Below are 22,151 nucleotides of genomic sequence, written 5' to 3'. Positions count from 1 at the left end.
AAAATAGAAATTAACATATGTGGTATCGCTGCGTGCGTAAATGTCCGAACTATAAAATGATATAATTAATCCGCACGGTCAATGGCGTACGCGCAAAAAATTCCAAAGTCCAAAATAGCGTCGTTTTGGTCACTTTTTATATAATAAAAATAAATAAAAACCGATCAAAAAGTCTGATCAACACAAAAATGTTACCGATAAAAACTTCAGAACACGGCGCAAAAAAGGAGCCCTCATACCGGCCCGTACGCCGAAAAATAAAAAAGTTACAGGGGTCAGAAGATGACAATTTTAAACGTATACATTTTCCTGCATGTAGTTATGATTTTTTTCAGAAGTGCAACAAAATCAAACCTATATAAGTTAGGGATGTAAGAAAAAAATCGATTCCCGTGATTATCGCGATTTTTCACTTGCCGATACTGAATCGATTCAAAATATTCAGGCATCAGGAGATACAAGTTCCACATTTTGTCAGCCGGATCTGACGCGGCGGCGCTCTGGGTGTATGGAGCGGGCTCCCGACTCGTGCCCGCTCCATACTCTGCAGCCCCCGGCTGTTCTCAGTAGCCGGGGGCCGCCGCTAATAGCGATCGCCGCGGCTGGCTATTAACCCTTTAGATCGCCGCTGTCAAAGCTGACAGCGGCGTCTAAAAGGGACATGTGAATGCTCCCTGGTGGGCAAGATCGCCCCCCCCACCCCCCGCAGCACGATCGCGGGCGGGCGATCCACTGTGGAGGTAGCCGGAGGGCTTACCTCTGCTTCCCTGCTCTCTGTGGCTCTGTCATTGATAGAGCCTGGCTGGACCAGGCTCTATCAATGGATCACAGATAAATGGAGTTCAATAGAACTCTATTCATCTGTCTGAGGAATCTAATGATTCCTAAAAGACTAATAAAGTGTATAAAAAAAATAAAATAAAAATAAAGTTTTAATAAAAGTGTAAAAGACATTGTTTTTAGACAGAATCGGGATATATCGCGATGTATCGTCACCTAGACGGTATCGCGATATATCGGGATATATCGAATCGCCACACTGGTATCACGATTCGAATCGAATCGCCAAATTCTTGGCGATTCACACCCCTAGTATAAGTAGGGTATCATTTTAACCGTATTGACCTACAGAATAAAGATAAGATGTAATTTTGACAAAAAAAATGCACTGTGTAGAAACGGAAGCCCCCAAAAGTTACAAAATTAAATTTTTTCTTCAATTTTGTCGCACAATGATTTTTTTTTTTCTGTTTCGCCATGGATTTTTTGGTAAAATGACTGTCACTGCAAAGTAGAATTGGTGGTGCAAAAAATAAGCCATCATATGGATTTTTAGGTGCAAAATTTAAAGCGTTATGATTTTTAGAAGGTGATGAGGAAAAAATTAAACGGAAAGAGTCTTAAAGGGGTACTCCGGTGGAAAACTTTTTTTTTTTTTTTATTTATTTTTTTTTTTTTACATGAACTGGTGCCAGAAAGTTAAACAGATATGTAAATATCTTCTTTTAGAAATCTTAATCCTTTCAGTACTTTTTAGCAGCTGTTTGCTACAGAGGAAAATCTTTATTTTTTGAATTTCTTTTTTGTGTTGTCCACTGTGCTCTCTGCTGACACCTGATGCCCGTATCAGGAACTGTCCAGAGCGGGAGAAAATCCCCATAGCAAACCTATGCTGCTCTGGACAGTTCCTGACACGGACAGAGGTGTCAGCAGAGAGCACTGTGGACAACACAAAAAAGAAATTCAAAATGTAAAGAATTTCCTCTCTAGCATACAGCTGCTGAAAAGTACTAAAAGGATTACGATTTTTTTTAAATAGAAGTAACTTTCTGTTTAACTTTCTGGCATTATTTGACTTAAAAAAAAAAAAAAAAAGTTTTCCACCGGAGTACCCCTTTAAGGACCCGAGCATTTTTTGCACATCTGAGCACTGTCACCTTAAGCATTAATAACTCTTGGATGTTTTTTCTTTTCATTCTGATTCAGAGATTGTTTTTAGTGACATATTCTACTTTGTTAGTGATACATTTCGTCGATACGTGCATCATTAATTTGAAAATGTTGCATTTGTTTAACTTTGAAGCTCTCTGCTTATAGGGAATGGACTTTTGGAGAGAGAATTTGTTTGGAATGTAAGATGGGGCCGTGTGCGTTTACAAAGCCCCCGTGCCACCAGAACAATGGACCACCCCCCCACATGTGACCCTATTTTGGAAACTACACCCCTCACGGAATGTAATATGGGGTGTAGTGAGCATTTACACCCCACTGGCGTTTGACAGACTTTTGGAACAGTGGGCTGTACAAATTAAAAATTAAATGGGGGTATTTATACACTCAGAAGAGATGGGGTTACAAATTATGTGGGGCTTTTTTCCTATTACCCCTTGTGAAAATGAAAAATTTAAGATAACACCATTATTTTACTGAAAAAATATAAATGTTTCATTTTCACGTTTAACTTTAACAAAAATTGTTCAAATGCCTGTGGTGTGTTAAGGCTCACTATACCCCTTATGTTCCGTGAGGGGTGTAGTTTCCAAAATGGGGTCACGTGGGTGATTTTTTTGTTTTTTTGGTGGAGTTTTATGTCAGAACCGCGGTAATGATCAGCCACCCCTGTGCAAGTTATCTCAAATGTACATGGTGCTCTCCCTCCTGAACCCTGCTGTGCGCCCTCAGAGCATTTTACATGCACATATGGGGTATTTCTGTACTTGGGAGAAATTGCCTTACACATTTTGGGGGTCTTTTTTTTTTTTCCTTTTACCTCTTGTGAAAATGAAAAGTATGGGGCAACAGCAATTTTTTTTTTTTCTTTTACAATAACATGCTGGAGTAGACCCCAACTTTACCTTTTCATTAGGGTTGAAAGGAGAAAAAGCCCCCCAAAATGTGTTAGACACTTTCTCCCAAGTACGGAAATACCCCATATGTGGCCCTAAATTGTTGCCTTGAAATACGACAGGGCTTTGAAGTGAGAGAGCGCCATGTGCATTTGAGGCCTAAATTAGGGATTTGCATAGGGGTGGACATAGGGGTATTCTACGCCAGTGATTCCCAAACAGGGTGCCTCCAGCTGTTGCAAAACTCCCAGCATGCCTGTACAGTCAATGGCGGTCCGGCAATACTGGGAGGTGTTGTTCTGCAACAGCTGGAAGCTCCATTTTGGAAACATTGCCATACCAGACGTTTTTTTTATTGGGGAGGGAACTGTGTAAGGGGTGTGTGTACATGTAGTGTTTGTTACTTTTTATTTTTTGTATTGTAGTGTTTTTAGGGTGCATTCACACCGGCCAGGGTTTACAGCGAGTTTCCCGCTGGGAGTTTGAGCTGCAGCGGAAAATTTGCTGCATCTCAAACTTGCAGCGAGAAACTCGCTGTAAAACCCCACCCTTAGTGGATAAAAAAAAATCTTAATTCTTCCAGTACTTATTAGATGCTGTATACTACAGAAAAAATTGTGTAGTTCTTTCCTGTCTGTGTCAGCAGAGAACACTGGTCAGACTGAAAAGAACTTCACAAATTTCTCTGTAGTATATTTGTAGTATACAGCAGCTGATAAGTACTGGAAGGGTTAAGACTTTTAAATAGAAGTAATTTACAAATCTGTTTAACCACTTAAGGACCCAGTACATACCTGTACGTCCTGAGCCCTCTCCCTTTCTTTAACGCGTCATAGTGCGTCAGGCCTGGCGCCTAGCAATGGTGGGGACCCGTAGCTAACAGCGAGCGGTGCCGCGTGCTATTAACCCTTTAGACGCGTCGTTCAAAGTTGATCGCCGCATCTAAAGTGAAAGTAAACTACCTTCGGCTAGCTCAGTGGGCTGTTTGGGGCTGCCGCAGAGAAATTGTGGCGTCCCAAACAGCTGGAGGACACGATGAGGGTCACCTACCTTCCTTCTGCGTGTCCGATCACCGAATGACTGCTCCATGCCTGAGATCCAGGCATGAGCAGTCAAGCGGAAGATTCATTGATCAGTGTTATCCTATGGGATAATAATGATCAATGTAAAAGATTGTGTTACACTGCAAAAAATACCCCCTTCCCTAACAAAAGTAAGAATTACCCCCCCCCCCCCCCCTTTTCCCATTTAAAAAAACTGTGTAAATAAAAATATGTGGTATCGCCGCATGCGGAAATGTCTGACTATAAAAAAATACACTGCTCAAAAAAATAAAGAGAACACTAAGCCAACACATCCTAGATCTGAATGAATACTTTCGTCTTTACATAGTTGAATGTGCTGACAACAAAATCACACACAAATTATCAATGGAAATCAAATTTATCAACCCATGGAGGTCTGGATATGAAGTCGCACGCAAAATAAAAGTGGAAAACCACACTATAGGCTGATCCAACCTTGATGTAATGTCCTTTAAAACCAGTCAAAATGAGGCTCAGTAGTGTGTGTGGGGGATCTGGGGAACGGGCGGGTCAGTGCATAGCATCAATGCCTTCCTCTTGCAGGAACTGCTGACACACTCCAGCCACATGACGTCTAGCATTGTCTTGCATTAGGAGGTACCCAGGGCCAACCATACCAGCATATGGTCTCACAAAGGGTCTGAGGATCGCATCTCGGTACGTAATGGCAGTCAGGCTACCTCTGGCAAGCACATGGAGGGCTGTGTGGCCCCTAATGAAATGCCAAATCGGTCATGCTGGAGGATGTTGCAGGCAGCAGAACGTTCTCCACGGTGTCTCCAGACTCTGTCACATCTGTCACATGTGTTCAGTGTGAACCTGCTTTCATCTGTGAAGAGCACAGGGAGCCAGTGGCGAATTTGCCAAACGTCCTACATGGAGTTGGGTTGTAAGCAAAAGTTGTTACTAGGGATCAATCGATTATCGGTATGGCCGAAATTATCGGGCGATAATCACGATTTTGGGCATTATCGGTATCGGCAATTACCTTGCCGATAATGCCCCGCACCGTGACCGCCCGCCGCACATCACCGCGTCGCACCCCCCACCGTAGTGCTGGGCAGTATACCGGTATGGATTTTTGCCCATACCGCTATACCGGTCGGGCCCCTCCCCCACCCTCCGAGTCAATAAAAAAAAATTTAACTTACCCGTAATGGGGGGTGGTCCGGGCCATCCATCCTTCCTGTAGTGTCCGGCGGCATTCCGGGTGGAGGGTGAACCGGTCCGGGCTGTCCTTCTCCGGGGGTGCTCTTCTCCACTCCGGGCAGGCTCCGACCTAGTAACGCAGCATAGACGCCGCTACGCCGTGACGTCGGGTGCGTCGGGTGCGTCGCTGCGCACGGGCGTCACTGCGCAGCGGCGTCTATGCTGTGTTACTAGGCCGGAGCCTGCCCGGAGTGGAGAAGATGACCCCCGGAGAAGGACAGCCCGGACCGGTTCACCCTCCACCCGGAATGCCGCCGGACACTACAGGAAGGAAGGATGGCCCGGACCACCCTGACATTAGGGGGAGAGAAGCGGGTGGTGGCAGCCTATGGCACCGCAAAAGCCACTGCAGTGCATTGATTTTAAGGCGCCCGCTGTGGGGGGATAAATAGCCGATAACTTATACCGGAATATCGGTATAAGTTATCGGCTATCGGCCCTAACCTCTACCGATCATCGGTATCGGCCCTAAAAAAAACGATATTGGTCGATCCCTAGTTGTTACAACCCCCACCTGTGGATGTTGGGCCCTCATACCACCATCATGGAGTCTGTTTCTGACCGTTTGAGTGGACACATGGACATTTGTGGCCTGCTGGAGGTCATTTTGCAGGGCTCGGGCAGTGCTCCTCCTTGCACAAAGGTTGAGGTAGCGGTCCTGCTGCTGGGTTGTTGCCCTCCTACGGCCTCCTCCACGTCTCCTGATGTACTGGCCTGTCTCCTGGTATCGCCTCCGTGCTCTGGACACTATGCTGACAGACACAGCAAACCTTCTTGCCACAGCTCGCATTGATGTGCCATCCTAGATGAGCTCCACTACCTGAGCCACTTGTGTGGGTTGTAGACTCCGTCTCATGCTACCATTAGCGTGAAAGCACCACCAGCATTCAAAAGTTACCAAAACATCAGCCAGGAAGCATAGGAACTGAGAAGTGGTCTGTGGTCACCACCTGCAGAACCACTCCTCTATTGGGGATGTCTTGCTAATTGCCTATCATTTTCACCTGTTGTCTGTTCCATTTGCACAACAGCATTTGAAATTGATTGACAATCAATGTTGCTTCCTGAGTGGACAGTGTGATTTCACAGAAGTGTGATTGACTTGGAGTCACATTGTGTTGTTTAAGTGTTCCCTTTTATATTTTTTTGGGCAGTGTATGTCGTTAATTAAACTGCACGGTCAATGGCATATGCGCAAAAAAAAGTCCAAAATGATTAAAAAGTGATAAAGTACAATCAATACAAAAGTGGTACCGCTAAAAACTTCAGTTCATGGTGCGAAAAATGAGCGCTCATACTACCCTCTACGCAGAAAAATAAAATAAAGTTATAGGGGTCAGGGGATGACCATTTTAAACGTGTAAATTTTCCTGCATGAAGTTATCATTTTTTCCAGAAGTACGACAAAATCAAACCTATATAAGTGGGGTATCATTTTAATCGTATGAACCTACAGAATAAAGTGAAGGTGTCATTTTTAGCGAAAAATGTACTGCTTAGAAATGGAAGCCCCCAAATTTTTTTTTTCTTCAATTTTGTCGCACAATGATTTTATTTTCTGTTTCTCTGTAGATTTCTGGGTAAAATGACTGATGTCATTACAAAGTAGAATTGGTGGCGCAAAAGATAAGCCCTCATATGGATTTTTAGGTATAAAATTGAAAGTTATGATTTTTTAAAGGTAATAGGAAAAAACAAAAGTGTAAAAACGGAAAAAAAACGGGTCCTTAAGGGGTTAACTTTCTGGCACCCATTGATTTAAAAACATTTTTTTTCCATTTTGTTTCCCTTTAATGATTGCCGGGGTATATATATGGCACAGCCGTGCGGCAGGTCTATGAAGCTAGCTCAGGAGCTGTGGCGATCAGGCTGATGTCCGGCATTAACCTTTTAGACGCTGCGATTGCGTTGATTGTGGCATCTAAAATGCTTAACATCTACTGCCGGTAGCTTAGTGGAGCTGATCGGGACACCCGCTGCAAAATTGCGAGGTCCTAATCAGCAGAGAGGACTGCCTCCTTGTCGTCCGATTGGCGTTCCAATGCTGCAGAAAGCTATTGCAGCCTGAAGTAATGGAGCGCTAATAATACTGATCAGTGCTGTTCTAGGGAGCAGCATTGTTCAGTGTTAACAACCTAAAGATTGCATCTAATAGGGATGTAAGAAAAAATCGATTCTCGCGATAATCGCAATTTTTTCATTTGCCGATACAGAATCGATTCAAAATATTTTTGAATCGATTCTTTTAGGGATGTGGAATTTTTATCTGCGGACGCCCGGAACAGCATGTCATGTCCCGGGCATCAGGAGATAAAAGTTCCACATTTGTGGAGCCGGGCAGGCCGGATCTGACACGGCTATGGAGCGGGCTCCGACTCGTGCCCACTCCGTACTACGCGACCCCCGGCTGATTTCAGTAGCCGGGGGCCGCCGCTAATAGCCAGCATGCGGCAATCGCCGCGGCTGGCTATTAAAGGAGTATCCGGTGCGCACTTTTCTCATTTTATCCTATCCAGGCTGCAAAATAAAATAAAACACACTTTATCTTACCTGCCAACGAGCCCCCGGAGCTCCGGTACAGGTGTTCGGTCCCCGGGCTGTATTCTTCTTACTTCCTGTTAGTCCGGCACGTCACATGGAGCTTCAGCCTATCACCAGCCGCAGCGATGTCCCGCCTCCGCTGGTGATAGGCTGAAGCTCCATGTGACGTGCCGGACTAACAGGAAGTAAGAAGAATACAGCCCGGGGACCGAACACCTGTACCGGACTGTACCGGAGCTCCGCGGGCTCGTTGGCAGGTAAGATAAAGTGCGTTTTATTTTATTTTGCAGCCCGGACGGGATAACATGAGAAAAGTGAGCACCGGAGTACTAGATCGCCGCTGTCAAAGCTGACAGCGGTGTCTATTGGGATCTATGAATGCTCCCAGGTGGGCAATATATCGGGATATATCTCGATGTATCGTCACCTAGACGGTATCGCGATATATCGGGATATATCGAATCGCCACACTGGTATCGCGATTCGAATCGAATCGCCAAATTCTTGGCGATTCACACCCCTAGCATCTAATAGTGAAAAAATTGTGCATTTCTTCCGTTCTTTCTCCTGTCACAAAATAACGTCCGTAATTAATAACTGGCTATGACAAGTTAAAACTGGTAATGTAAAAATCCCATAGACTCTACAGTAATGGGATTTTTTAAGGGCTGTTTTTAATGGTTTTGAAAGTTAACGGGTCATTTTAACGGACTTTAAAACGGACATTTCTATAGTGTAAAAGCAGCCTAAAACACACTGCTTCCCTGAACGTTTGCATGGGGGGGGGGGGGGGAGACAGTGTTTTTTGTTTTTTTTTTTGTTTTTTTACTCTGTTCCTCACCAAATTTGGTTTTAGTAATGGAATTTGTTAGGCTAAGTTCAGTACAATAGATAACAACAATATCACAATACATACCGGACTGACAACCCCTATCGCATAAAACACGTGTCCCCCATAAGCACCGGTGTCCCCCGCCATAATAGCAGCAATTAGTGGAAATATGCACAAATAGCTCAATTCAACCTCCGTATACAAAATCAGGGTAATGAAGCTAGTCCATACCTATAACAAACAATACATCACATTAGTCTAACAATATTCATTACCTGTTGCAGGCTTATTACCCGTGGCCTTCTGGGGACCCTGTGCACCCTCAACGGACCTCGTTACGTGGGTCGCCACGAAACGACGTCCGTTGAGGGTGCACGGGGTCCCCAGATGGCCACGGGTAATATGCCTGCAACATTCTTTTAAGGGGTTATCCACCATAAGGTGATTTTAGTACATTCCTGCCAGACAGTAATGGACATGCTTAGGAAGAATCTGCACTTGTCTTGGGGCTAAATGGCTATGTTGTGAGATTACCATAAAGCTGAGGCTTTTTGTGAACTGACTTTCCTATTGGAGTTTGTTCCCTTAAACTACAAATGATTCCATGATTACTTGTTTGTAAGTGTGAGGTCACTTTTAATACATGTCTGTGATCCCTACAATGTAATAGACCAGTGTTTTCTGACCAGGGTTGCAAAAAAAAAACAGAATGATCTTCCTCCCACCCAGCAGTTGTTCCACCCATTAAAGCAAAGACAGGCTCCCTCTGAACACCTAACTGGTGATGGAATGTCTCGGGCCACACTGCACCCTGGAAAAACCTGTATGGGGCAAAATTCACCAAAGAATTTTGATACCACCATGAAACACAGGTGCAGACACTATATTTTGAACTACACTAACTTTACCGCCCCTGTTGTATAGTCAAATAAAATAAAAAATCCCAGAATACCCCTTTAACTATCTAAGACAAGAGCATACATGTATACCCTGCGTCCGCTCCCGCACTATGCAGCGCTCAGTAGCTGAGTCTGTTTCATAGCTGGTGGCTAATGCCGGACATCGCAGATTGGTCCGATTTTGGTCTAGCATTAACCCTTTAGACAACACAATCAAAGTTGATTGTGGCTTCTAAAATATTGAATATCAACTGCAAGTAGCTTATGGGAGCTTATCGGGACACCTGTGTCGAAATTGCGGTTTCCCAATTAGCTGTAATGACAGAGGAAGTCTCTTATTAGCTTCCCTATCATTTGATTGATGCTCCTATGCTGCAGTTAGCCATGGCAGGCTGTAACAATGGAGTGCCGATAACACTCATTAATGCAGTTCTATGTAATATTTGCAATCTGGGGATTTGCATGTAATAGTCCCCTATAGAGACTATAAACAGTCTAAGTGTTAAACCATTAAGGATCCAGCCATTTTGGGCTTTAAGGACAAAGCCAGTTTCATTTTTTCATTTTTACCTCCTCACCTTCTAAAAGACCCATATGAGGGCTTGTTTTTTGTGACCAATTGTACTTTGTAATGACACCATTTTATTCTACTATAAAATGTACAGCGCAACCAAAAAAAAATATTATTTTGTGGGGAAATTAAAAAGAAAACCGCAATTTTGGAACTTTTGGAGGGTTTTGGTTTTTTGGCGGTGCACTTTCCGGTAAAAATGAAATGTTTTCTTTTCTGTAGGTCAATACGAATTAAATGATACCCATGTGTACATGCTTTACTAATATTGTACTACTTAAAAAAAAATAAAAAATCTAACTTTTTAAACAAAATTTGTATGCTTAAATTCACCTTTTTTTGACCCCTCTAACACTCTAATTATTCTGTATACAGGGCTGTATGAGGGCTAGTTTTTTGCGCCGTGATCTGTAATTTTTATTGGTATCTTTTTACGTATATGAGGCTTTTTGATTGCACTTTATTTCATTTTTCTGGGATGTAATGTGACCAAAGAGCAGCAATGTAAGCCCTTATCCAATATGTTTATAAATGTATTAATTTTTAACGCTTTTTTTTTTTTGTAAAATGGGGCAATTTAAATTTTTATTGGGAGGGGTGTTTTCACATTTATTTTATACTTTTTATGTCCCTATGAGGACTATCTTTAGATATCATTAGATTGCTAATACTGTTTAGTGCTATGCATAGGCATAGCCCTGATCAGTTTGATCAGTGATCTTCTTCTCTGGTCTGCTAAAAGGCAGACCAAAGAAGAAGACCCCGGGATGACAGCTAGAGTAGGTGAGGGGACCTCCGTCTGCCATCTTGGATGATCTGATCCCCGCGGCCGTGCTGTGGGGGATTAGATCAGCCATTAGAACCCCTGTACTGTGTTAAATATAACCGGAAGGCTAAAATATAACCGGGTCTGACAATGGAGAAAGTGAGTTCTCGTTTGTATGAAAAATAATTAATTTATTATAATCTTCTTGACATCATGGCAGACAGTACATAAAACAAGAAATCTTCATATAAAGGTAGTCCTTCGCATAAGTAAATAATGTAGGAGGGTTATGTAGATATGTCCATAAATCTTGTCTCACTAGCTGGGGTTTCTTCATTAGTACTTTATCCAGTTTGCTGGATCCATTTTGAAATGTCCTTTTAAAGGGGTATACCGGGCAAAAACATCTTATCTCCTATCGAAAGGATATGGCATAAGATGTCTGATTGTGGGGGACCCACCGCTGGGACCCCCCGCGATCTCCCTGCAGCAGCCCGCGTTCTTATGCGTAGCTGCGTCTGAAGTTTTGGTAACAGCCAGGCTTCGGAGACGGGGATGTGACTGCACGCCCCCTCCATTCACTTCTATGGGAGGGGGCGTAACGGCCGCAACGCCCCTCCCATAGACATGAATGGAGGGGGCGTGGCGTGATGTCATGTCCCTGTCTCTGAAGCCCGGAGGTTTCTGAAACTTCAGACGCAGCTACGCGTAGAACGCGGGCTGCTGCAGGGAGATCACGGGGGGTCCCCCGCGATCAGACATCTTATCCCCTATCCTTTCGATAGGGGATAAGATGGTTTTTTCCCGGAATACCCCTTTAAGATGGCCGCCTCCGTTAGCATCCTCTAGCTGTCATCCTCCTTCAGGCTGTACAGGACATCCTTGGATACCCTTGTCCATTCCTCCGTCTGTTCGTGTCCATCCTGGCTTTCTCTGGAACAACTTATGCTCAAATGATGGGTGTGTCCATCATGATTGAAGGTGTGTCCTTTATATATGTGGGCATGTTTATCCTTAAGTGATCATGTGTCTACTATCCATAAATATACAAATATGGCTTATTAAAAGTATAAATCTCCTTCTAGTGGGTTGGCTGTGTATATATATGTGTGTGTGTGTGTGTGTGTGTGTATATATATATATATATATATATATTTTTTAATCTATCCTTTTTTTTATTTTTATTTGTGGGTGTATACATTATGTCATGGCTACATTGTTATCTGATTTTAACCTTACTTGACTAACCGTACAAATAGAGATGAGCGAAGTTAGTGATTCAATTCGTCACGAACTTCTCAACTCGACAGTTGATGACTTTAGCCTGCATAAATTAGTTCAGCTTTCAGGTGCTCCGGTGGGCTGGAAAAGGTGGATACAGTCCTAGGAGACTCTCTCTCAGGACTGTATCCACCTTTTCCAGCTCACCGGAGCACCTGAAAGCTGAACTAATTTATGCAGGCTAAAGGCATCAACTGCCGAGCCGAGAAGTTTGTGACGAATCTAATCCCTTTGACTTCGCTCATCTCTACTTACAAATATGGTACTTCTCTGAAGTCTCGACGTGACTATTCTCCTGCTACATATATACTGAAATGGTATATAGTGTGTCATGTTGTCTATCTATAGACATGATATCCTTTGGCAACTGGTGAGCTTAAACACGTGGCTTGTCTTATGTACCTTGACTTTAAAAATATTCAGTACCAAATATTTTATATTGAAAAATGACATACATTTTATCACACTACCACTGATGCTGTAATCTGCATTGATCACGGCATCTGAGGCATTAATCATGGACATGAGCGCAATCGTTGATGTCCACCATTACCGGCGGGTCCCTGGCTGCTGATAGGAGCCAGGACCTGCTGTGGTAAATGTAAGTCCCATCACATTGTGTATGTCCATTTACGGCTGGGCGGTATACCAGTTCATACCGAATACCAAAATTTTTCCCCTGCACGATATGAATTTTTTCCCCATACCCCAATACCGGTTTGGCCCCCTCCCCTTTGGGAATGAGTGAATTATCAGCCCACCGCTGCGCTGTCCCCACATCGGGGAACTAATCATATGTGACCTGCGCGGGCTGTTCTACCCCCCCCCCTCCCCCAATTATCAGCCCAGCGCTGCGCTGTCCCCATCGGGGTAAATACTCACATATCACACACAAGCGCTGCCCTCCTCGTCCTTCTGTTTGTTGCGGGCCACTGGAAATCTATACTGTACGCTGTATCCCTATGCCTGGGGCTGCAAAAGATAAACAAAATAAACTTTAGCTCACCTCCCGTTGGTTCAGTACCGGCCTCACATGCTTCCTGGGAACGGGAACGTCGGAGAGCCGTGAGCCTATCGCCGGCCGCAGTGGTGTTCTGCCTCGGCGGGTGATGGGTCGAGCACACTGTCATGTAAGAAGCCGGCTTCTTACATGACAGTGGGCTCAACCTATCGCTGGCCGAGGCGGAACATCGCTGCGGCCGGTGATAGGCTGACTGCTCTCTGACCTTCCCATCCCCAGGAAGAGCTTAAAGGGGTTATCCAGGAAAAAACTTTATGAAGTGGAGTTGTTCTTTTCTGTCTAAGTGCTCTCTGATGACAAGTGTCTCGGGAACCGCCCAGTTTAGAAGAAAATCCCCATGGCAAACCTCTTCTAAACTGGGCGGTTCCCGAGACACGTGTCATCAGAGAGCACTTAGACAGAAAAGAACAACCTCAACTTCAGAAGCTCATAAGTACTGAAAGGATTAAGATTTTTTAATAGAAGTAATTTACAAATCTGTTTAACTTTCTGGAGCCAGTTGATATATAAAAATTTTTTTTTTTCCTGGATAACCCCTTTAAGGCCGACGTAGGAACGTGCGTTAAAGTTTATTTTGTTTACCTTTTGCAGCTCAAGCATAGGGATACAGCGGCCCGCAACAAACAGGAGGACAAGGAGGGCAGCGCTTGCGGGTGATATGTGAGTATTTACCTCGATGGGGACAGCGCAGCACTGGGCTGATAATTAATTTTGGGGGGGGGGGTGAATACTGTTATATACCGTGGAACCGCCATAAGTTACTAAAATACTGTGATGCACATATTTGGTCATACCGCCCAACCCTATGTCCATTGTCCTTAAGGGGTTGATTTAAAAATTGAAGTTAATAAATCTGAAAAAGCCTCTCCCCTAATAATAGTTTGAACACCTCTCTCTTTTCCCATTTTGTACATAAAAAAATGTAAACAAAAATATAGAAACTGAATAGAAACAGAAGCCCTCAGAAGTAACAAAATGGCTTTTTTCCCCTCAATTTTGCCCCACAAATAATTTTTTTTTGTTTTACCGTAGGTTTTTTGGTAAAATGATTTATCACAAAGTAAAGTTGGTGGCGCCACTAACAGGCCCTCATAAAGGTCTGTAGGTAAAAAATATAAAGCATTATGATTTTTAGAAGTGCAAAAATGAAAATATCCTTATCCAAAGAATAGGGGATAAAATGTCTGATCGCGGGGGTCCGGCTGCTGGAACCCCCTGCAATCTTATGTTCAGAACGCCGGCTTCGGGCAGCCGTGTTCTTAATGTCACACCCCCGCCATTCATGTCAATGGGACGGGGTGTGACTGAAGTATCTTCTGTCCTGTTTGCTGGGGAAATCTGGGCCAAATCTGATTATGTTCACATGTGGTGGATATGCCTAAAGATTTGTTGCAGATTTTGATGTTCAAGGGGCGGCGGGTTCTCCGTGGCAAATTTTTGGCAGCGGAATCACTGCTGCATAAAATCAGCCGCATACCCCATTAACGCCAATAGGGTCTGCGGCAGATTTTCAACAGCAGAGCTGCCAAAAATCTGCTGCGAACAGCCAGCGGAGAACCCGTCCCTTTCAAAATACGCATGTGTGAACGCACCCTAATGCTGCTTCACCATCCTTGTATCCCTTTTAAATGCAGCATCGGTTGGACATGGATACTGCCATTCAGTAAAATTTTTTGCAGCAGACAGAATTTGCATAGTGTTGTACTCTACTCAGCTTTCCACCCATAAAAAATATATATCATGTAAAATATATTCTCTTCATGTGCATGATTTCTGGGAATATGTTGGGTTATAGAACAGAGCCTTATCACTATTTCTCATGTAGATGAATAATTAATTATTTCTGTTATCAGCTATTTCAGATCAAGGGGATTGAATCAATTCAGTGGAATTGCTTATAAGAAGTTCAAAAGATATATTTGCATCCTGCCATTTCTTTTTTTTTTTCCAGTACTAAGTACCTCTAGACACATTGGCCCTCATTTACTAACAGGATCCCGACACTTTTTGTCGGTTTTTGCGCCAGAATTCGCTCCAGAATCTGGCGCACAACCCGACAAAATCAAAATCACTCATAGTGAAAAAAAACAAAAGGGGCGTGTTCCAGACAAAAAAAAAAAAAAAAACACTCAGAGTGTGAAGAAAACTCACAGGAAAACCTGTGAGTTTTGCTTCACAGAAAACAGGCAGCTCAGAGCTGTCGGTAAATTCCTCAAAACGGAGTGAATCCTGCAGGGTCTGTTCCATGTTGGGGGTAGTAGTAGAGGGGCTGAGGGATTGATCGCACCGGGTCTCACTTCCTAGACCCGATCAGATGTTATTAAGCATGTTATTAACCAGTCCACCAGGAGCCCTGAATGGCCGGGACCGAGGAGCTCCTGGCAGGGTTTTAATATAGAAGCATGGGTGGGCAAAGATGTATAGAATCGCTGGGGGGGGGATATATATCTGGCCCCTCCAGCGTTTCTATATATCTTTCCCCCTGCTGCGCTATATCAAACTTAGTGCCCGCTGTGCTTGAATAAGTGTACTGCCCCCCCCCCCCCCCCCCCCCCGGCGCTATTATATATTTACACTGACCCCCGCTGCGCATATACTGACCCCAGCTGCGCATATTTATATATATATATATATATATATATACTGACCCCCCCCAGCTGCGCATATTAATATTCATATTTTCTCCCTCCCTGGCTGCCAATGAATGAAAACTCTATTAGCGGCGGAGCGGAAGGCTGCTGCCCGCTCACGCTGCTAAGAGTTTGTCATTCATAGCGGGCAGCAGCTGCATATCATGCTGTGGGGATCAGACATATGGATATATGTCTGACTCTCACATCATACATATACAAATGCCGGCTCACCAGTATGAATGACAAGTAAGCTATTAGGAGCAGGAGCGCGAGCCTCCCAGCACTGCTTTACTTGTCATTCATAGCGGTGAGCCAGCATTTGTATATGTATGATGTGAGGGTCAGACATATATCCATATATCTGACCCCCACAGCATGATATGCAGCTGCTGCCCGCTATGAATGACAAACTCTTAGCAGCGTGAGCAGCCTTCCGCTCCGCTGCTAATAGTTTTCATTAATTGGCAGCCAGGGGAGGGAGAAAATATGAATATTAATATGCGCAGCTGGGGGGGGCAGTATGTATATATATGTGTGTATGTGTGTGTGTGTGTGTGTGTGTATATATATATATATATATATATATATATATATATATATATATATATATATATATATACATACACGCAGCGGGGGTAAGTATAGATATAAAATAGCGCTGGGGGCAGTACATTTATTCACGCACAGCGGGCACTAGGTTTGATATAGCGCAGCGATTCTATACATCTTTGCCCACCACAGCGCTTCTATATTAAAACGCTGCCAGGAGCCCTCCGTCCCGGCCATTCAGGGCTCCTGGTGGGTAATTTAAAAATGAAAGTTTACTGTACATTGCAGGGGATCGGAACATGCCGCCCGCTCCCCTGCTTAATAACATCTGATCTGATCGGGTCTCAGAAGTGAGACCCGGTGCGATCAATCCCTCAGACCCTCTACTACTACCCCCAACATGGAACAGACCCTGTTCCATGATGGGGGTAGTAGTACAAGCACTAATGTAGTCAGAATTTGCAGAGACTTTTTTCTGTCGCACAGAATACATTTTGTGCTACAGAAAGAAAGGGAAATTGGGCGACAGATTAGTAAATAGCATCAGAAAAAAAAGGAGTAAAGGACTTTCTCCCATAGGGACCTATAACACTGCACACACTGATCTTTTAGCCAGATCACTGGCGTGTATTAACACACCTGTGATCAGTGTTATCGGCCCTTGACTGCTCCGGCCTGGATCTCGGGCACAGAGCAGTCATTTGCCGATCAGACACAGAGGAGGCAGGTAAGGTCCCTCCCGGTGTCCTGTAAGCTGTTTGGGACACTGCGATTTCACCGAACAGCCCGACTGAGCAGCCGGGATACTTTCACTTTCGCTTCAGACGCGGCGGTCAGCTTTGATCGCCGTGTCTGAAGGGTTAATACAAGGCATCACCCTGATCGGTGATGTCCTGTATTAGCCGCGGGTCCCGGCCGTTGATCGCCGCCGGGACCGACCCGATATGACGCGGGGTCACCGCGGCATATCGCGCGAGCCGGTGGAGGACGTTAAGGGGTTAAAGTTTACCTGTCATTAACAAAAACTTTTGATATAATGTAGATAATACCATTATATTTATATTTGTAATATACATTGTACATTTTTGGGTGAAAAAATGCAGTCCCTGCAGATGTTGCCTGTGTGTCTCTATGAAGAGTCCAATTACAGGAAGTGTGGGCAGGACAAGCAGGGCTCTCTTGTGCAGGCTCCTTACTTGTCAATCATCCTGATGTGTGAGTCGGGAGCGTATCACAGAGCCCAGCTTGTCGTCACGGCACAGAGCCCAGCTTGTCGTCACGGCACAGAGCCCAGCTTGTCGTCACGGCACAGAGCCCAGCTTGTCGTCACGGCACAGAGCCCAGCTTGTCGTCACGGCACAGAGCCCAGCTTGTCGTCACGGCACAGAGCCCTGTTTAGGGACCAGTTATGTTGGAAGTGGATTTGAGGGGCCTTTCTGTAAGAAAGCCCCCTTAAATGACCCAATTATAGAAACTGTACCCCTCAAAGTTTTCAAAATGACATTGAGAACGTTTAACCCTTTAGGTGTTTCACAGGAATAGCAGTAAAGTGGAGGAGAAAACGAAAAATCTTAATTTTTTTAAACTAACATGTTCTTGTAGCCCCATTTTGTTCATTTGTACAAGGGGTAAAAAGAGAAAAACGCCCCTATTTTTTAACCCAATTCCACCCAAGTATGAAAATACCTCATATGTGGATGTAAAACACTCTGCATGTGCACTAGAGGGCTCAAAAGGGAAGGAGCGACATTGGGCTTTTGGAGAGAGAATTTTGCTGAAATGATTTTTGGGGGGGGTCATGTCACATTTAGGAAACAGAACAGCGGGGGAAAAAAACACATGGCACACAATTTGTGAAACTACACCCCTCAAGAAACGTAACATGGGTACAGTGAGGCTTAACACCCCACAGGTGTTTGACAAACATTTGTTAAAATGGGCACACTACAAGGCTCAGAAGGGAAGAAGCGCCATTTGGCTTTTGAAGAGAGAATTTAGCCGTAATAGTTTTTGGGGGCACTTACAAAGCCCCCATGGTGCCAGGACAATGGACATCCCACTCCTGTTACAATAGTTTAGAAACTACACCCCTCAAGGAATGTAATAAGGGGTGCAGTGAGCATTTACACTCCACAGGTATTTGACACAATTTTGAAACAGTGGGCCATGAAAATGAAAAATAAGAGATATGAGATATCTCCATGTGCGTTTGAGGCCTAGAGTATGGATTTACATACCCTACGGCAGTGTTTCCCAATCCGGGTGCTTCTAGCTGTTGCAAAACTACAACTCCCAGCATGCGTGGACTGTCAATGGTTGTCTGGAGTTTTTGTTTTGAAACAGCTGGAGGCTCCAGTTAGGAAACAGAGCTGTACAAGCTGTTTTTAATATTTATGGGGGGAGACTGTGTAAAGGTGTGTGTGTGTATATATTTAGTGTTTTACTGTTTGGTGCTTTTAGGCCTCACATACACACAGTCTGGTTTACAGTGAGTTTCCCACTACATGTTTGAGCCACGGCGGATTCTCCGCAACTCAAATTCTGAGCGGGAAACTTACTGTAAAATGCCCGTGGGCTTAACTACAACTCCCAGCATGCCCTGACAGCCTAAGAGCAATCTGGGAGTTTAAGCTATGCAACAGCTGGAGGCACACAACTAAAACTCCCAGCACGCCCTTTAGATGTCTGTGCATGCTGGGAGTTGTAGTTCTGCAAGGGCTAGAGGGGAAAAAAGTTCCATTAGCTGTTGCGTAACTACAACTCCCAGCATTCCCTCTGGCTGTCCGTGCATGCTGGGATTTGTAGTTATGCAAGAGCTAGTGGGGGAAAAAAGTGCCACTAGCACTCTCATAACTACAACTCCCAGCATGAACAGACAGCCAAAGGGCATGCTAGGAGTTTAAGTTGTGTGCCTCCAGCTGCTGCATAACTACAACTCCCAGCATGCTTTTTGGCTGTGCATGCTGGGAGTTGCACTTATGCAAAAGCAGAAGGCACACAGGCCTCACCGCCTGCTGCTGCCTGAATCCTACCACCACTGCCGGTGAGTCCCGCCACTGGTCCTGTCTTCCGTCCACCAGCTCTAGCCCTCTGGACTAGGGCCAGAGCGAGTGAACCTCCTTAAGTTTGTCCTTAAAGGGGTACTCCGCCCCTGACATCTTATCCCCTATCCAAAGGATAGGGGATAAGGTGTTAGATCGCCGCGGTCTCGCTGCTGGGGACCCCGGGGATCGCTGGTGCGGCACCCCGCCATCATTACTGCACAGAGCGAGTTCGCTCTGTGCGTAATGACGGGCGATACAGGGGCCGGAGAAGCGTGACATCACGGCCCGTCCCCTTAATGCAAGTCTATGGCAGGGGGCGTGATGACCGCCACGCCCCCTTCCCATAGACTTGTATTGACAGGGGCGGGCCGTGACGTCACGAGGGGCGGAGCTGTGACGTAACGATGCTCCGGCCGCTGTACTGACCATCATTACGTGCAGAGCGATCTCGCTCTGAGCAGTAATGATAGCGGGGTGCTGCAGCAGCGATCCCCGGGGTCCCCAGCAGCGGGACCCCGGCGATCTGACATCTTATCCCCTAACCTTTGGATAGGGGATAAGATGTCTGGGGGCGGAGTACCCCTTTAAGGGGTTAAAACCACTGACAAAGTAAATAACATTCATTATCTGGTAACCTGTGCAACTATCAATTGGGGGTGTAGAGGACTGCAACTAATTACTTTCAAAGTCGATTAGTTAGCTAATTTTTATTTATTTAAAGTTGCATGGGAAGCCTGCTATTGCACCTTATGAAATAACATTTATAGCTGAAGGGTTGCTTTTAGAGATGAGCGAACTTACAGTAAATTTGATTCGTCACAAACTTCTCGGCTCGGCAGTTGATGTCTTATCCTGCGTAAATTAGTTCAGCCTTCAGGTGCTCCGGTGGGCTGGAAAAGGTGGATACATTCCTAGGAAAGAGTCTCCTAGGACTGTATCCACCTTTTCCAGCCCCCCGGAGCACCTGAAAGCTGAACTAATTTATGCAGGAAAAGTCATCAACTACCGAGCCGAGAAGTTCGTGACTAATCAAATTTACTGTAAGTTCGCTTTACTGTAGTTGCTTTATATTATAGGGTGCTACATGTTGCAGTCTGGAGTATAAGCTGTATATTATAGGGTGTTAAATGGGTTCAGTCTGGGTACAGTATATTATTATAGGCTCTTGTACAGCTTATACTATACCCCAGACTAGAGCCTTGCGCAGGACTGTTTTTTTTAATCCCGCTTCCACCCGCTCCCGATGGTTTATTTTTTTTATTTTTATTTTTTTCTTCACCAATCCTGCCCCTCCAGCAGGGTGTTTGCTTCACTCCCACCCCCTCCCACTAAAATGTTTGTCCAATCCCTCCCGCTAACATAGGAATGTAGCTCTAAGGTGCAATGCTCTGCACATACTCCCCATGTATAGCAGTGTGTGCATTTTATATAGGTTTTATTTTATTTTACTACTAATTTTTTTACTAAAAAAATTATAACTACATGCACCAAAATTGGTATGCTTAAAATGGTCCTCTTCTGACCCCTATAACTTTTTTTGTATTTTTTTTTCGTATATGTGGATGTATGAGGGCAAATTTTTATGCGGTCTGTAGTTTTTATTGGTACCATCTTCGTTTAAATGAGACTTTTTGATTGCTTTTTTATTTTGAATTTTATATATATATTTTTTTTTTTGTTATGGCATATGAAGTGACAAAAAATGCACAATTTGGGATTTTAGTACCGTATTTATTATTTTTTTTACATGTACTCCATCGACCGTGCAATTTAACATTTATTTTTTAATAGTTCAGACATTTAGACAGTAGCTCAAGTGATACCACATACTTTTTTTTTTTTAACATTATTTTAGTTTAAAAAATGGTAAAGGCGGGGGGGGGGGGATTCAAGCTTTTATTAGGCAAGGGGTTAATGGGAAGGGGCTAATTTTTTACATTTATTTTACTTTTTGCTATAGCGGTTATACATAGGGAGTTCCCAATGTGTATAGCAGTGTGTGTGTATGTACATTCCTATACAGGTGGCGGTATGTGCAGAGCATTGCACCCTTGTCTGTAGTACAGACTAGGGTGCAATGCTCTGCACATACCTTCCCCACCTGTATAGGAATGTACACACACTGCTATACACATGGGGGTATGTGCAGACTGCAGAGCATTGCACCCTAAGGTCTGTAGAAGACATGTGTATAGCAGAGCAGACTGCAGACAGAGGCCCTGGGAGGATCACCGACCTGGCCGGGGCCGCAGCACAGTGCGTGTGTGTTTTAACATTGAACTCATTCTTACCTACCATATCGGGCCCGGCAGCGGCAGATGGATGGATCCTCCAGAGTAGGCTGAGTGGGGATCCAAATACATAAAATGGCAGGGGGAGGAGACAGGAGACAATTTGGGAGGAGCAGCAGCTTAGTCCGGACCTAAGGCTTAGCTGGTCACTATAAAAATTCATCCGTTACAAACATCCGTCAGAAAAGCCATGTTAAACGTCCGTTAAACAATCCCATCCGTCACAAGAAACAGGTAAATTAACGGCCGTTATTTTTAACGTTGAAGTCTATGGCTGACGGATGAGCCTTTGTGTCATAATATCCATTATTATTTCTGAGCATGCTCAGAAGAGGTGACATCAGCAGACTCCTGCAGTGCTGAGGGATTACTACTACTCCCACCATGGAACATCCTTGTTTCCATCATGGGGGTAGTAATTCCCCGGCTGCGGGAGTCTGCAGACAGCTGGGGAGGCTACATTAGTGTTTGTACTACTACCCCTATCATGGAACAGTCTGTTCCATGATGGGGATTGTAGTACAGGGGCTGAGTGATTGATCGCACTGGGTTTCACTTCTGAGACCCGATGCAATCCGAAGTT

The 22,151-nt window shown here is 44.5% G+C and overlaps 1 protein-coding gene across 8 annotated transcripts in view; it reads left to right on the top strand.

Moving 5' to 3' along the window:
• The window catches only part of GRB2 (growth factor receptor bound protein 2), a 103,776-nt gene that overhangs the window by 55,841 nt on the left and 25,784 nt on the right, over nt 1-22,151 (top strand). For 4 of the 8 annotated variants that reach the window (XM_056550294.1, XM_056550298.1, XM_056550291.1 and 1 more), the window contains one exon: nt 13,643-13,711. The exons of the other annotated variants lie outside the window; for them this stretch is intronic. The gene's annotated coding sequence lies outside the window, so the exon portion shown is untranslated. The remainder of the gene's footprint in view (nt 1-13,642; nt 13,712-22,151) is intronic. 8 annotated transcript variants of the gene reach the window in all.

Source organism: Hyla sarda, chromosome 13 (assembly GCF_029499605.1).
Source record: "Hyla sarda isolate aHylSar1 chromosome 13, aHylSar1.hap1, whole genome shotgun sequence".
In the NCBI taxonomy this organism is placed as follows: Eukaryota; Metazoa; Chordata; class Amphibia; order Anura; family Hylidae; genus Hyla; species Hyla sarda.
The sequence above is the reverse complement of the archived record's forward strand: the minus strand, read 5'-3'. Positions and strand labels throughout refer to the sequence as shown.